This window comes from Giraffa tippelskirchi, chromosome 4, assembly GCF_054371585.1.
Source record: "Giraffa tippelskirchi isolate mGirTip1 chromosome 4, T2T-mGirTip1v1.2.pri, whole genome shotgun sequence".
NCBI lineage: Eukaryota > Metazoa > Chordata > Mammalia > Artiodactyla > Giraffidae > Giraffa > Giraffa tippelskirchi.
The window spans coordinates 151332606-151349360 of NC_137278.1; the positions used below are offsets into that span (position 1 = coordinate 151332606).

Below are 16755 nucleotides of genomic sequence, written 5' to 3' on the forward strand. Positions count from 1 at the left end.
TTTCCATCCTTCCATCACTATCTATCACATGGCTCTCTTATTTTTTTTTATAAACCCTAATTAATACTTGAAACTACCATATTGGTTTATTTAGATGTTCATTTACTTTCACTCTTCTGCAACATAAATTCCATGAGGAGAAGGACTTTGTTTCTTTCATTAACTATTTTATCTATAGCTCCCACAATAGAACATAGTAGGTATTCAACAAATATTTGTTGGCACTGAATTAGTGGTTTTCTAAAATACATTTGAGCCATGAAAATTCCAGCATGTTACACTTCCTTGAATTTAAAGATAGGTATAGAATGAAAATATTTCCACTTCTTTTTCCCACTGACATTTATGTTATGATGTTGAGTTGGACATGTTGATGAAAAAACAGCAATCAGTATCAGCGAAAACACAGAATGATTTCATCTGCTGGTATGAGCTGGTTCTGCCCCTGGGGAGAAGCCTGATATATTATAGCCAGTCAGGATCCTACAATGGATTGTCTTTCAAAGTCAAATTTCAGCCTGTCAAAGAGGTGGAGAAAATGATTTGTGACCTGAAGAGCTAGTAGATTAATATTTCTGAAAAAGTGTTCACTAAACCCCCTGCAGCTACTTGTTTGTTCCACTATTAAGACATCTCTCCCTCTGGTGTAGGAACTGCTTTGCACAAAACAGCACCTTTGCTTTGTGTATAGACATTTCCCCTGCCCCAAGATGGGGTTTCCCAGTGAGGTGTAACATTCATTAGCCCCTTTAGATAATGCACTTGCTGAAACAGGTTTGTGTCTTATTCTCAGAGCTTCATTTCAGAGCCGGAATGCACTGGTGTCTAGGGGAGCTGTGATGTATGGAGCGGAAAGAAGATTGATTTTCCACCAGGTACCTGGTACCTGGAGTAATGAGAGTGGCAAATTACTTGTTCACTGAGCAAACATGACAGGAATGTCATGGAGTGAGTTTGTATGTATGCAAACACTCTGTGGTCACATGGGGGAGAATTCCACAAGGTGACCTTATCTCTGGAAGGTATCTCTCCAAATCACCACCTTATACTGAGAAGGCTACACTCAACAAAAGCTTTGTAATAGCTGCTTAAAAACAAATGCTTCTAATGAATAATGTAATGCTCATGGTACAGTAGGAAATAGGATAAATTGTGATACCATTTTAAAATGGAAGTTTTCAGCTCACAGGCTATTTATGATGTTCATCTTGGATTTTGTGGCAGTGGAACATAAAATATCTCCTTTAATAGAGTAAAAGAAATGGGGTGATTTATCCTAGTCATTGTGGGCCTTTAGAACCTCTCATTTGGTAATGGAAAAAATCAGCGGTTGTTGGAGAAGCAGATAATTTTTCTATGTTTAGGCAGTCCAATGCATAGAGAACATACACGCTTCTCAGAACATTCGGGGCAGAAAGAAATTTTTTAATGTCTTTAAGTGACAGAAGGAAATGGTGGTAATATTCCATTAAAACATTTCAAGATCTCCAACATGACAGTTTACACAATTCACTTTAAAAAGCATTGCTAGTGCTTTTAGCTGTAAACTCTTAAAATAACATTAAAATGATAATTTCATTTTCTTGGTTTAAAAGTCTGCTGATTTTAGCAAGTAGTCTTGGATTTAAAAAATTTTTTCCTTGTTTGATATTCATTTGTTGATCATTCATCATTTGTTGTTTTGAAACCTTGGTTTGTGCCTGATGTTATGTTATGTTAAATGTAAGGTCCACAGAGTTCAGAGAAACCATCCAGGTCCTCAGGCAACTCATTCCTAGTAACTTAGATTGTAAGGTAAAATAATGCCAGAGAAAATGAACTTGTTAAGCCTAATTGTGGGGACTGAGGCCTGAGAAGCAGGGTGGAACACACCATTGTAAGAGAGGAATTATCTGCCTTGGGCCCCCTGTGGTCCCCAGAACATTGACAGGAATACTCAGCAGGATCCAGTTAGTCTAGATATTTGTCAACAACAAACGTGACATGCTTTAACTTGGTACCCAATGGATAAACAATATATATGTTTTCTGCGTGTTATGCAACATCCTAAATGTTTCACTTGAGTCACCTGGCTTAGCTAATTTAATAACCATGCTACTTCTATTCGGTAGATTCTGGCATTAGCACCACTTTGCAGGCAAGGAGATGAATAGAGAGTGAGAGGAAATAATTCTATTAAAGTCATACAGGCAGTTTGTAGTCAAGGCCGACTGGCTGTAGACCCCTCTGGTGTACGGCCTTCTACAACCCCAGCGAAGTTTGACCTCTGCTGGGCAGGGAGAGGATCAGGAGGGCTTTGTTTGAAAATAAATGAATCCTGCATTTTGGAATAAGAAATATACTCTAAAATTTACTTTGTGACTGCCTAAGTCATGTTTACATACAAGGCAAATTCTATAGAGTGAAATTCATGTTCATTTCTAGGATCTGTTCACTAAGAATATAGTAATATACCCACATCTTTATCCACTGAAATTTTTTCTTTAGGTTCCTTTGATCCTCCTTGGTGCTTGCCTTGTCCTAGTATGTGTTGGATTATTGCATTCTTGCTTGGAGCCATCATTTTTAGTCTAAGGTTCTTTGTGTCTACTTGATCTTTTAAAGTGTAGCCTCTTACTGAATTTCTAAGAAAGATCACATCCTTTAAAAGCTTTGTTGAGCATGAGTTGTTATATGTACTTATCATGCTCACTTTGCCTGCTTTTCTATTTGTAAGAGGATGTAGCTACGGTTGCTTCTTATTATGTGAATGACTTTTCTGTGTGGTGTTCTTTCAGCTACAATTAAGATTTGCATTTACTTTTGGTGGGAAGAGTTCTAATTGGGGCTGGAGTAATGGCAAACTGCCTATGTGTCAGGAGCATGATACCTCCTTGCTCTAATCACTTAGAAACATTCTGATTTCATCATTTCCTCTCCCTGAGTATTGTGTGGGTTACGCTAATAATAGAAGTTGGCTAACATTTCAGCATTTGCTAAGTGCTTTATATGACTTAACTAATTTAATAATAAAGCTAATTCTATCAGGTAGAAAGAATTGTTTTCTATTGTGTTGGCCAAAATATTCATTCATATTTTCCACAAGTTGTTACGGACAAACCTGAATGAACATTTCAGTTCAGTTTAGTTCAGTTGTGCCTGACTCTTTGTGACCCCATGAACCACAGCCCACCAGGCCTCCCTGTCCATCACCAATTCCCAGAGTCCACCTAAACCCATGTCCATCGAGTCGGTGATGCCATCCAACTATCTCATCCTCTGTCATCCCCTTCTCCTCCTGCCCCCAATCTTTACCAGCATCAGAGTCTTTTCAAATGAGTCAGCTCTTCGCATCAGGTGGCCAAAGTATTGGAGTTTCAGCTTCAACATCAATCCTTCCAATGAACACCCAAGACTGATCTCCTTTAGGATGGACTGGTTGAATCTCCTTGCAGTCCAAGGGACTCTCAAGAGTCTTCTCCAACACCACAGTTCAAAAGCATCAATTCTTCGGCGCTCAGCTTTCTTCACAGTCCAACTCTCACATCCATGCATGACTACTGGAAAACCCATAGGCTTGACTAGACAGACCATTGTTGGCAAAGTAATGTCTCTGCTTTTTAATATGCTATCTAGGTTGGTCATAACTTTCCTTCCAGGGAGTAAGCATCTTTTGATTTCATGGCTGCAGTCACCATCAGCAGTGATTTTGGAGCCCCAAAAAATAAAGTCTGCCACTGTTTCCACTGTTTCCCCATCTATTTGCCATGAAGTTAGGCCAACCCAATACATCGAACAAAGAAAGGACTTTCACACAGGTAGTAAGCTCTCAAGGCAGACCTAGTGGTCTAAACCTCCCTGCTAAATACTCATTGATATTAATACATAGGAGGCAAATTCAACTTGTCCTGGAGAGGGTCAGAGGGATCACCTTTGAAGAGTTAATAGCTGATTTCAATATGACACTTATTTTCTATTTGATCTTCTTTATGACTCCTCTAATTATTTGTCAGATATGGCCACCCACCCGGATAATACCTATGTACTTGTTGAGTGATACCTGCTTTAAGCAGTATAAATGTATTAATACATTTAGTCTTCACAAGTCTTTGAGAAAGGCATCATTTCCTCCATTTCATAGTTGAAGCAATTGAAGCATTGTTAATTTTGTCCAATAACCCAAAGTTAGTAAATATCAAAGATTGGATTTGACTCCAGAAAGTCTAGTTCTGAGTTATATACCCACTAGTCAGCACTGCGATTACACTGTCAATGTCCCATTGGGTTGTCCTAGTTATAGCTGAGTAATGCCTAAAGTCTAGCAGTTCATGAACCACATTGTTTTTTTCTTTGATATTTTAAATACCTATAAGAACTAACAATACAAAATAACAAAAGTCAAGAACCAATTATGTATATGCTCGATTGCTTCAGTTGTGTCCAACTCTTTGCAACCCCATGGACTGTAGACCACTAGGCTCCTCTGTTCATGGGATTCTCCAGGCAAGAATACTGGAGTGGGTTGTCATTTCCTTCTCCAAATTTTATATATATAAATTTTAATAAATATGTGCATAAATATAAATTATATATATATGCAAGTATATGTGTATACCCATATCACACATAAATATATATATGTATGTAATATGTGATTTGTATTTTATATATATATACACACACACACACACACACACGTACACACACAACCCATATATATATGTGTGTGTATATTTTTGGGGTATATGTTTATATATTTATCTATTTGTAAAAATATATAAATACATATATTTATTTATATCTACATCTATATATATACACATATATATGTATATATGTACATATGTGTATACACATACACACACATATATATAAATACATATAGACCCCAGATACGTGTGTGTGTGTGTGTGTGTGTGGGTGTATGTATGTGTGTGTGTATTTATTTCTATTAGATTATAAGCCCCCAGTGATCAAGTAGACACAAATGGCCATTTGGACTCAGAGCTAGACCTTGACACTATGAAGGCCTGATAGTGGGATCAGGCCAGCTTGGGTCTTTGAGGGAAGTTTCATTCTGGTATGTGAAGCCTGGTATCTAGGCCATAAGGCAAAAGCAACACAGCCCAGAGAATTCTTGTGGAGAGCAGGAGAGGTATAAGCAGACAATTAATGTCAAGGGAGACTGTTGGGAAGTAGCAAAGACTAGGGCTGAGTTTCAGGATCAGGAAGAACTCCAAGGAGATGGAAAGAGCAAAGAGAGGTCCTTTATAGGTGCTAGAGAAAGAAATCAGGCCTGGGAAAATGACAGAAGCTCCATTTCCAGAACTGGGGCACCTGGTGAGGGCCAGACTGACAAATGTGATGTGAGTCCCATGGTTTGGGGCCAGCTCTACTTAAACTTCTCATTCCAACTACTAGAGCTGATCCTAAGTACTGGAGGGTGGAATGAGTCTAAAGGAGGGGCAGATAGATTCCAGCTTTGGAAAAATACTCTCCTTTTAAAAAAATTTTTTGATATAAGTTTATTATTCATCTTTTATTATTGTACAATATTTCATATTTTAAAATGCTTACGTGAAATGCTATCAGACAAGATTCAAGTGTTCAGCTAGTGGGTTAAACACTTCAGCTTCATAAATGCCCTCTCCAGCAGTCTCAAATGGGATATTATGGTGTGGTTTTAAATCTGGGAGATATATTCATATACTTTCTGTTCTGAAACATCTTGATTACTGTCTGACCCTAAAACTTCTATAAAAGCTCATGGAAATTAATGTTCTTATGGCCTGAGTTTGAACTACTAGGCCACATCATATATCCTAAAGGGTATATTTTAATATCAGCAAAAGTTTTACTGATTTGGAACCATCATAAGCACCTTAGAAGTAGTTAACTTCTAAGTTAACTACTATGGTTAATATTATACAATTTACTCCTGAAGTTCAAAGATTGTGCATGTCATTTTAATGGCCAGATTTTCCTTTACTTCAGTCTTTTTTTTTTAATTAAAATTTTTGTTTCTTGTAATTGGAGGATAATTGTTTACAATGTTGTGTTGGTTTCTGCCATACAACAACGTGAATCAGCCATAAGTATACATATATCCCCTCCCTCCTGAGCCTCTCTCCCACCCTCTAAAATGCTCTCTCCTTTATCAAAGGGAAGCCTTACCCATATCATCACACAAATATTAACCAATTTTTTGTCATAACTATGGGAGTATTTCTAGATTTAAGTGCATTCCATTAGTTATACTTACTGGATTTCTTTCTGATTGGTTCTTGAGATGGAGTGAAGACAGTACCCTAAACAAATTTATTTCTAGACAAACTTGTTTCCTTACACAGAAATGAACATTCTGAAAGGAGAGAATAGTAGTTTATATCAGTAGTGTTATCCTTTGTCAGAAGATGGAAATTAAGCCTGCTAAGGCAAGCACAACGTCAGTGGTCAAGTCACTAGCGTGGAAGGAGGAGAAGAGTTCGACTCATTCTGTTGAACACAGGAGAGGAATAAAAAAGGGCCAAACTTCTCTGTCCCCTGGAATTATGTTGTCTTTCTCTCTTAGTGCAAAAATGGCAGCCAATATGAGACCCAAAACTCTTTCTGCTCTTTCATTTGGTGTATAACATACCCACTACTATTGCCGTATATTGGGCAAGTCATTTCATCTCCCTGAGGCTGTTTTCTTATTTTTGAAATGCATTGTTCTAGACTTAACTCTTTACTCCAGTCCATGGACTTAAGGGTGAAGCCAAGTGAGACTGCTTGCCATTTCTAACCCTTGCATGTTTCCAGTTCCATGTCTTTCCCCAGATTAAGTTGGCTTTATCATTTTCTCAATGCTTGTAGATTTGGTGGTAGGACTTCTGAATCTTTGCTGTTTGCTTAAATTTGTCTAAACATACACTTCACAGAATGAATACTTAAGTCATGATAGTTTCCATTTCTTTAATTAAGATGAAATGACCATTTCTGGGAAGGTAGAAGTATGTGACATTTGTATTAAATTAAACTTAACTTAAATATCAAGAATGTGTCTTGATATGTCATGCTTTCTTATCATCTGTGCTTATTAAAATCTTATCCATATGTTAAGGTTTAGCTCAGTTATTTCCTACTTCATATACAGGGTTAACATTTATGGAGGATGTTCTTAGTGTCAAAAACAGTGAGGGTGCTTCCCATTTGTTACATAATGTAACTGCCAAAATTGTGAAGGAACTGATATTCAGACAAATCTGTTTATTCTATCTTAATTTTTTTTTCAGAAAGGATTTGAAAAAGCCAGAAGATTGGTAATGTTTTTATTTTTTTATTTTATAGATAGGAAAACTGGTTTGAAATAATTTATTTCCATTCATATAACCAGTTTGAGTGAAGACATGATTAGAATCTAACTTAGCAGCAGCAGCAGCAGAATTACTAGTCTTGTGCTTTGTCCTATTTGTCAACATATTATGCAGGTACGTTGAAAGGGATGTTTGCTCACTGTCTCTAAACCTCTACAATCTTTTATTTAGTATTCCATGCCTCATTCTCCTACTTAAGTGATCTTATAAATCTTATGTCTGTTCCTCTATTGTGAGTCCCTTAAAGGAGGAGGGAATTGGGGCTTGCTGATCTTGGTATTGCTTACAATGCCCAACAGAAGGCCTTGGGTAAAAGCAAGCACTCAATAGTGACCTTTTGAATATTTCCTCAAATAGTTTTTTTGATATTAAAAAGCAGAGACATCACTTTGCCGACAAAAGTCTGTCTAGTCAAAGCTATGGTTTTTCTAGTAGTCACGTATGGATGTCAGAGTTGGACCATAAAGAAGCTTGAGCACCAAAGAATTGATGTTTTTGAACTGTGATTTTGGAGAAGACTCTTAAGAGCCCCTTGGACATCAAGGAGATCAAACCAGTCAATCCGCAAGGAAATCAACCCTGAATATTCACTGGAAGGATTGATGCTGAAGCCCCAATACTTTGGCCACCTGATGTGAAGAGCCAACTCATTGGAAAAGACCCTGATGCTGGGAAAGGCAGAGGGCAGGAGGAGAAGGAGGTGGCAGAGAATGAGATGGTTAGATAGTATCACCAACTCAATGGACATGAGTTTGAGCACACTCTGGAAGATAGTGAAGGACAGGGGAGCCTGGTGTACTGCAGTCCATGGGGCTGCAAGGAATTGGACACGGCTTAGCGACTGAACGATGATATTTCCCCAAGCCAAACTTGGAGTAAACGGTTGCATTTCCCTTAAATTTGCCTAATGGCAAATATGTCTGTGCTGTTTAATAATTATCACATAATGATGGTGTATATATACTAAATAATACTTTGTGATTTCAAGCTAAGTGTATTTCAGAATTGAAGCTATGCCATTGTATTCTTTTCTTTATGGAAATTAATAGAAAATGAGCAATACATGATTAAAATGTATTTATAATCCTTTTATGAGCTGAAAGATGAATTATTTTGTTTGCTATATTTTTGTCAAAACTTAAATCTACAACTTTAATCAAACTGTATGCTCCATTTGTGCAGGGATCCTGCCTGTCATTTTCACAGATACATTATAGCCATTATTTAGAGTAACAGGCGTATTTGTCAGATGATTGGTGAGGCTGTGGTTTCATTGAATGATGAACATTTGACTTTTTAGATAATATGATTATTAGGATTAAAACATAAATTTTTGATATAGATTAGCTCTTTTGATTTTCATAACAATCCTGTAAAGTAGTTAAGGCAAGCATTATACCTTAATTTTACCAAAAAAAAGGCTGAGGCTCCAAGAGATAAAATAACTCCAGAAATCACTTCCCTAAGCAGTAGCAGGGGACCAATACTTGAATTCAAGTATTCGTACTCCAAATCATGTGTTGGTGTTCTGCATTTTCATGTAGTCAGCAGAGGATTTAGACATAGATTAGAATGTTGGCCAAGGCACTCATGTTTGATTCTTTTTAGAGGTGCTTTCTGGAGAGTTACATGTAATAAATTGAAGTGTCTTTGGTATGTGAAAGATGGCACTGCTAAGGAAGTCATGTTACTGAGTTTGGTGAAAGAATTAATTTGAAGCAGTTATGATTGGCCTTTGAGCCTTATACTATGAGAAAACTAAATACAAACATTTTATTCTCTGCTTACTTTGCATCTATATTCCAGCTTGTTTGAACCATGAGCTATTTAAGGCTTCAGATTTTTACCAAAGTCTTTTGAATATCCTTTTGCACTCTGTAATTTTTGTTCCTCCCAGTTGATAAGAACCAGCTGACTTTTTTGGTATCTTTATACCCTGTGCTTTATTGTCTTCCTCCTGTGTTTTCTACCCGACATCAAAGTGCAGATGCTGTGATTACTACTTCTAGCTCAAGACATCTGCTTTTCAGTAGGTCCTTTTCTTTCATTCTCAGTTATAATCTTTATGTGAGCATAGGGTTGGATCTTGTCCTTGCAAGAACAAGGTTTTTCGCCTCTGGATTCTCCCATGGACAGCACACTTAGTTTTATTCATTCATGTTCTAAACATCTTCAAGTCTATGAATTTTAAAATATTCTAGAAGTACAATTCTTTGATGAAAATGCACTCATTGGAAGTGCACAGGTCTAGACACAATTTTCAGTGGGGTTAAATAAGAAGCATGTTAAATAAGGGATGTTGTTTTTCAGTTGCCAAGTTGTGTCCAACTCTTTGGGACCCCATGGACTGCAGTGTGCCAGACTTCCCTGTCCTTGACTATCTCACTATTTGAGAGTTTGCTGAAACTCATGTCCATTTAGTTGATGATGCCATATAACCCTCTCATCCTCTGCTGCCCTCTTCTCCCCCTACCCTCAATCTTTCCCAACATCAGGGTCTTTCTGAATGGGTAGGCTCTTCTCATGAGGTGGCCAAAGTTTCAGAGCTTCAGCTTCAGTATCAGTCCTTCCAATGAATATTCAGTGTTAATTCCCTTTAGGATTGACTGGTTTGATCTCCTTGCAGTCCAAGGAACTCTCAAGAGTCTTGTCCAACACCACAGTTCAAAAACATCAATTCTTTAGCACTCAACCTTCTTTATGGTCCAGCTCTCACGTCCATACATGACTACTGGAAAAACCGTAGCTTGGACTATACAGACCTTTGTTGGAAAAGTGATGTCTCTGCTTTGTATTACACTGTCTAGGTTTGTCATAGCTTTTTTCCCAAGGAGCAAGCATCTTTTAATTTCATGACTGCAGTCACTGACGGCAGTGATATTGGAGCCCAAGGAAAGAAAATTTGTCACTGTTTTCACTTTCCCCTTTCTATTTGTCATAAAGTGATGAGACCTGATACCATGACCTTAGTTTTTTGAATGTTGAGTTTTAAGTCAATTTTTCTACTCTCTTGTTTCATTCTCAGGAGGCTGTTTAGTTCCTCTTTGCCTTATGCCATTATAATGGTATCATCTGCATATCTAAGGTTGTTGATATGCAACAACCTGGCAAACTTGATTCCAGCTTGTGATTCATCCAGCCTGGCATTTCACATGATGTACTCTTCATAGAAGTTAAGTAAGCAGGATGACGATATATAGCCTTGACATACTCCTTTCCAATTTTGAACCAGTCCATTGTTCCACGTCCGGTTCTAACTGTTGCTTCTTGGCCTGCATACAGATTTCTCAGAAGACAGGTAAAGTGGTCTGGTATTCCCATTTCTTTAAGAATTTTCCACAGTTGGTTGTGATCTACACAATCAAAGGTTTTTAGTGTAGTCAGTGAAGCAGAAGGAGATTTCTTGCTGAAATCCCATTGTTTTCTCTATGAGCCAATGAATGTTGGCAATTTCATCTCTGGTTCCTCTACCTTTTCTAAATCCAGCTTATACATCTGAAAGTTCTCAATTCACATACTACTAAAGCCTCAGTTCAGTCGCTCAGTCGTGTCCAACTCTTTGTGACCCCATGAACCACAGCACACCAGGCTTCCCTGTCCATCACCAACTCCCAGAGTCCACCCAAACCCATGTCCATCGAGTCGGTGATGCCATCTAACCATCTCATCCTCTGTCATCCCCTTCTCCCCCTGTCTTCAATCTTTCCCAGCATCATGGTCTTTTCAAATGAGTTAGCTCTTTGCATCAGGTGGCCAAAGTATTGGAGTTTCAGCTTCAACATCAGTCATTCCAATGAACACCCAGGACTGATCTCCTTTAGGATGGACTGGCTGAATCTCCTTGCAGTCCAAGGGACTCTCAAGAGTCTTCTCCAACACCACAGTTCAAAACCATCAATTCTTTGGCGCTCAGCTTTCTTTATTGTCCAGCTCTCACATCCATACATGACCACTGGAAAAACCATAGCCTTGACTAGATGGACCTTTGTTGACAAAGTAATGTCTCTGCTTTTTAATATGCTGTCTAGGTTGATCATAACTTTCCTTCCAAGGAGTAAGCGTCTTTTAATTTCATGGCTGCAATCACCATCAGCAGTGATTTTGGAGCCCAGAAAAAGAAAGTCAGCCACTGTTTCCACTGTTTCCCCATCTATTTCCCATGAAGTGATGGGACCAGATGCCATGATCTTAGTTTTCTGAATGTTGAGCTTTCAGCCAACTTTTTCACTCTCCTTTTTCACTTTCATCAAGAGGCTCTTTAGTTCTTCTTCACTTTCTGCCATAAGGGTGGTGTCATCTGCATATCTGAGGTTATTGATATTTCTCCCGGCAATCTTGATTCCAGCTTGTGCTTCCTCCAGCCCAGTGTTTCTCACAATGTACTCTGCATATAAGTTAACCAAGCAGGGTGACAATATACAGCCTTGATGTACTCCTTTTCCTATTTGGAACCAGTCTATTGTTCCATGTCCAGTTCTAACTGTTGCTTCCTGACCTGTACTAAAGTCTAGCTTGAAGGATTTTGAGCATAAGCCTGCTATCACGTGAACTGTGTGTAACTGTATGGTTTTTGAATGTTCTTTGGCATTGCCCTTCTTTGGGATTGGAATGAAAACTGACCTTTTTCAGGCCTGTGGCCACTGCTGAGTTTTGCCAGTTTGCTGACATATTGCATGCACCATTTTAACAGTATCATCTTTTAGGATTTTAAATATTGTATTAGGTCATTTTTGTTATTAGATGCTCTCCTCCTGCTTGTTTTTCTGATTCAAGTCAGAGTTTATATAGCCTATGAATAGAAAGTTCTGTCTATTCTAAAACATACCCCCCAAAATGGCAGATTAGACCAGAGCACACACAGCTGCCCACAGGCAATATTTGTCATACAGAGTGTTGAATTATTGAGAACATTTATAAATTGAGAGATTTCAGATATGATTCTGGATTTCTGGTTCTTAATGAGAATGGGAGGTATGACAGAACAAAACTCACATTTCATGTACACTTCTTTCTCCTTTTCTCCTCTCTATCCCTCTGCCGCTTTCTCTTCCTCTTTCCCTCTAGTCTTATATCAGTAAATAGCTAAATTTATTTCCAGTCGTGTATAATTTTCATCTTTTTGAGCATTTAAAAAAATCCATCGTCAAGGTATCTTTTTTTTTTTTTGGTATAAATCCTCCCCCCCTCCCCAAATATAGTAGGAATTCTTTAAAAATACATAATTCTATTTTAAAATGTGTTAAATAGGACATGAACATCATTGTTTTCATTACCAAACTGGAAGGAATTTTGGACCTGGAGCTAAAAGACCTGGTTTTAAGTTCTGGCTCTGCCACTTAGTAACTTTGAACAAATCCCTGAATTTCTCTGAGCCTGTGTCCTCATCTCTGCAGGGGGATGATTATATCTGCCAGCATCATGGTCATGTGTATCAAATGTGATCATGGATGTGAAAGTTCTTAGTACAGCATATGGCACTATGGAAGGTAAGATCCTTTTTAGGGAAGTAGAGCTATAGCATATGGCTTCTCAAGGAGCTTAGGATGTGGTTACAGAGATGGGACTTACATATAAGATAGATTAAGAGTTAACAGTATCCTGCTGCCTGCAAGGGGTGGAGGAATTAAGTGTTATCAGATGTAAGAAAAAGTACGTGATTATGTAGTATAATCAAGTTCAAAATTAAAAGGACATATGTAGCATTTCTTTGATGTATTAATTCATTTATTCCACACCTACTTGGTGACAAGAAGCATTGTAAGTAAACTGGGGATAATATAGTGAAATAGAAAGCCTGGGTTCCTGCTTTTATGGGGTCTGTATTCTAGTAGGGGGAGAGAAGAATAATATACAAATAACATATAGATCATCATTATAATTTAAAATACTGTTAAGTGCCATGAAGAAAATAAATGTAGGTTATATGATAGAGTTGATGAGCTGTTCCATTTACAACTCTTACCATGTACCATTTTTCTTTATTTTTATTGTGATAAATATGACGTCAGAAAATTTACCATTTTCGCCACTTAAAGTATACAGTTCAGTGGGATTAAGTACATTCACAATATTGTACAACTATGACAACTATCCATTTCCAGAACTTTTTCATTATTCCAAACAGTAGCTCTATAGCTGTTAAACAATAACTTCACATTTCTCCCTCCCCTCAGCTCTTGGTAGCTTCTATTCTACTTTCCGTCTTTTATGAACTGGCCTATTGTAGGTATCTAACATAAATGGGATAATACAGTATTTACACTTTTGTGTCTGGCTTATTCCACTTAGCATACTTTCACGGCTCCTCCATGTTGTAGCGTATATCATAATTTCATCACTTTTTAAGGCTGCATGATATTCTGCTAGATATACACAGCATGATGTTTATCCTGTATGATATTAACTATTTTAATGTGACTTGGTAAGAAGTATAATTTATAAAAAACTTTACAAACTACTTTAATTATACATGGTAAGAAGAGTATTGGGCTTCCCTGGTGGCTCAGATGGTAAGGAATCTTCCTGCAATGCAGGTGACCTGGGTTCGATCCCTGTTTGGGAAAATCCTCTGGAGGAGGGCATGGCAACCTACTCCAGTATTCTTGCCTGGAGAATCCCCATGGACAGAGGAGCCTGGTGGGCTCCAGTCCATGGAGTCTCAGAGAGTAGGACTCGACTGAGCAACTAAGCACAGCACACACACAAGAAGAGTGTTAACTCAGGGATTATTGGTTAAATTGCTGTTAAACTGACATGGTATCTGGCACAGTTGTTGTAAAGTATTCTACCTGCTGTGTCTTGGATTATTGTTCCCAACAATGAAGTAAGAGGATATAAATTGGGAGGAAATAAGGTTAGTAGGTTTTCAACAAATATGAAATGACTGGCTGTAATGGGTTAGTTGCTAAGTTGTGTCCACCTCTTGCAATCCCATACACTGTAGCCCACCAGGCTTATCTGTCTATGGGATTTCCCAGGCAAGAATACTGGAGTGGGTTGCCATTTCCTTCTCCCGGGGATCTTACCAACCCAAGGATCTAATCTGGGTCTCCTACATTGCAGGGGGATTCTTTATTGACTGAGCCATCAGAGAGGCTCAATCAGTTGCTTGGAGTAGTCCTACCTGCCCCCACCCCAATGTAGGACTTCCCTCTAGTCTGTTATTTTGGGAAATTTTTCTGAAAGAGATTCAGGTAACAGCCTTCTGCCACCACTTTTGGCTATAATTCCAGAATCTAATAAATCTAATAATTGGGAAACTGTCTCAAGAGTGCACATTTAACTACTTGACCGCTGCTTCGCTGTGTGATTTGCATACTGCTGGAACATACCTGCCTGCCAACCAAGGAAACCAAGTTCACCGTAAAGAAAATGTTAGGGATGGAAAGAAATGGCTGGTGGCAAAGATGGAATTACTGTATATTATGTGATTTTATTCAGAAAAGGAAGTTCCAGATATTGGAAAGGGTAAAAAAGTAAGATTTTAAAAGGAGCCGAAATCTTATTGCAGAAGGAAGAAGCCAGAAAGCAGTCTCTATGTGTCTGACTCTGCTACCCCATGGACAGTAGGCTCCTCTGTCCACAGGATTCTCCAGGCAAGAATACTGGAGTAGGTTGCCATTTCCTACTCCATATATATATATATATATATATATATATATATATATATATATATATAGTTCAGTTCAGTTCAGTCGCTCAGTCGTGTCCAACTCTTTGCGACCCCATGAATCGCAGCACGCCAGGCCTCCCTGTCCATCACCAACTCCCGGAGTTTACCCAAACCCATGTCCATCGAGTAGGTGATGCCATCCAACCATCTCATCCTCTGTCATCCCCTTCTCCTCCTGCCTCCAATCCTTCCCAGCATTAGGGTCTTTTCCAATGAGTCAACTCTTCACATGAGGTGGCCAAAGTATTGGAGCTTCAGCTTCAACATCAGTCCTTCCAATGAACACCCAGGACTGATCTCCTTTAGGATGGACTGGTTGGATCTCCTTGCAGTCCAAGGGACTCTCAAGAGTCTTCTCCAGCACCACAGTTCAAAAGCATCAATTCTTTGGCACTCAACTTTCTTCACTGTCCAACTCTCACATCCATACATGACCACAGGAAAAACCATAGCCTTGACTAGATGGACCTTTGTTGGCAAAGTAATGTCTCTGCTTTTCAATATGCTGTCTAGGTTGGTCATAACTTTCCTTCCAAGGAGTAAGTGTCTTTTAATTTCATGGCTGCAATCACCATCAGCAGTGATTTTGTAGCCCAAAAAATAAAGTCTGCCACTGTTTCCACTGTTTCCCCATCTACCTCCCATGAAGTGATGGGACCAGATACCATGATCTTAGTTTTTTGAACGTTGAGCTTTCAGCCAACTTTTTCACTCTCCACTTTCACTTTCTTCAAGGGCTCTTTAGTTCTTCTTCACTTTCTGCCATAAGGGTGGTGTCATCTGCATATCTGAGGTTATTGATATTTCTCCCGGCAATCTTGATTCCAGCTTGTGTTTCTTCCAGCCCAGCGTTTCTCATGATGTACTCTGCATATAAGTTAAATAAGCAGAGTGACAATATACAGCCTTGACGTACTCCTTTTCCTATTTGGAACCATTCTGTTGTTCCATGTCCAGTTCTAACTGTTGCTTCCTGACCTGCATACAGGTTTCTCAAGAGACAGGTCAGATGATCTGGTATTCCCATCTCTTTCAGAATTTTCCACAGTTTATTGTGATCCACACAGTCAAAGGCTTTGGCATAGTCAATAAAGCAGAAATAGATGTTTTTCTGGAACTCTCTTGCTTTTTCGATGATCCATTGGATGTTGGCAATTTGATCTCTGGTTCGTCTGCCTTTTCTAAAACCAGCTTGACCATCTGGAAGTTCACAGTTCATGTATTGCTGAAGCCTGGCTTGGAGAATTTTGAGCATTACCTTACTAGCATGTGAGATAAGTACAATTGTGTGGTAGTTTATATATATATATATATATATATATATATATATATATATATATTACACAGCTTACTGTACACTGAGGTCTAAACATATAGTGGTTGCTGCTTTGACTCTTAATGAACCAACTTCTCAATTGGTTATGTTATTAACTGAAAAGTAAGTATAATACTTTACTATATTAAAATCTGCTGGTGTGCCACTCTTATCTCTAAAGGGTTTCATTAATATTTATGAAGTTATGTACAAATATTGAACATGCACAAGGAGTGTGTTTACAGTGAAGTAGTAAAAATGTACATGTCTCAGAACTGCAATCTCTTTTCATCATGCGTTGCAACACTGCTGTGCTTGGAGTTAAATGATGGTGCACATGGGTGTCCAAACATTTTGCTCAAACTATTATTCTTAAGCAGAGTGTGGACTCTGTTGAACTTGATTACCTCTTCTTGGACTTCTCCCCATTGTTT

General features: G+C 38.4%; 1 protein-coding gene across 1 annotated transcript in view; it reads left to right on the plus strand.

The window, feature by feature from the left end:
• TAFA2 (TAFA chemokine like family member 2) overlaps positions 1–16755 on the plus strand; it is a 555274-nt gene that overhangs the window by 354307 nt on the left and 184212 nt on the right. The window lies entirely within an intron of this gene.